Source organism: Brassica oleracea, chromosome C9 (assembly GCF_000695525.1).
Source record: "Brassica oleracea var. oleracea cultivar TO1000 chromosome C9, BOL, whole genome shotgun sequence".
Lineage (NCBI taxonomy): Eukaryota > Viridiplantae > Streptophyta > Magnoliopsida > Brassicales > Brassicaceae > Brassica > Brassica oleracea.
The window spans coordinates 17,208,938-17,209,937 of NC_027756.1; positions in this window are offsets into that span (position 1 = coordinate 17,208,938).

Consider the following 1,000-nt stretch of genomic DNA (forward strand, 5'->3'; position numbering starts at 1 on the left):
CTTTGAGGTCCCATCTTTGTTCTCTGTGGTGGTGCAATTGGAACATAGATGGGCACAACCAAATGTCTTAAGATGGGATATGTCTGGCTCATGACCCGTAAGCAATTGTAATGGAGAATATCTATGTTCACTAGACGGTCTTATACGAATCAGTTCGACCGCGTGCAAGATTGTGTGTCCCCAAGCTGTGGCCGGAAGCTTAGACATCACAAGCAATGGTCTAGCTATTAGCTGAATCCGTTTTATGAATGATTTGGCCAAGCCGTTCTGTGTATGTACATGTGCCACGGAGTGTTCCACACTTACCCCCATGGACATACAGTAATCATTAAACGCTTGGGACGTGAACTCACCAGCGTTGGTCTCTATCATTCCGACCTCAGCATAGTAAAAAGCCAGTAGAGAGCGCAGGTATAGACTCTAGGACTTTCTTATAGCCTTGGCCGATCTCTATGATCTGAAGGAACTTTTTGTTGCCTTCGCCCTTAGTCTCAATATGAAAGCCATTCATTCGAATGTCTTTAAAGCTCAATAGGCTTCTCTTAGAGCTGGGTGAATACAATGCATCAGATATCTCTAGATGCGTACCCTTAGGCAACATGATATTAGCCGGGTCGTAGCTCTCTATGAGACTTTAGAGACTTTTATATCAAAAACTTTTATTCATTAATAAAAATAAGTTCAAAGCAATAAAACATAGAAAACACAAAGCAAAGAACACAAAAACATAGATGTCAAATTCAACTTCATTCTTTTAAACAATCAGACGTTTCATACTCCATGAGATCGTCTTGTTCATGATTGAAATCATCTTCACCATCTTGATAAGTCATATGAGCTTCAGGATTCTTCCCTTTCAAACTCTCTTGGTAGAGGTCAACGAGATGTTTGGGAGTCCTACATGTCGTAGCCCAATGATTATCCATACCACATCTATGGCGTACGGATTTGGTCGAGTTTTGTGGCTTGAAAGATGTACCACGGCCTCCATAGGAGCCAC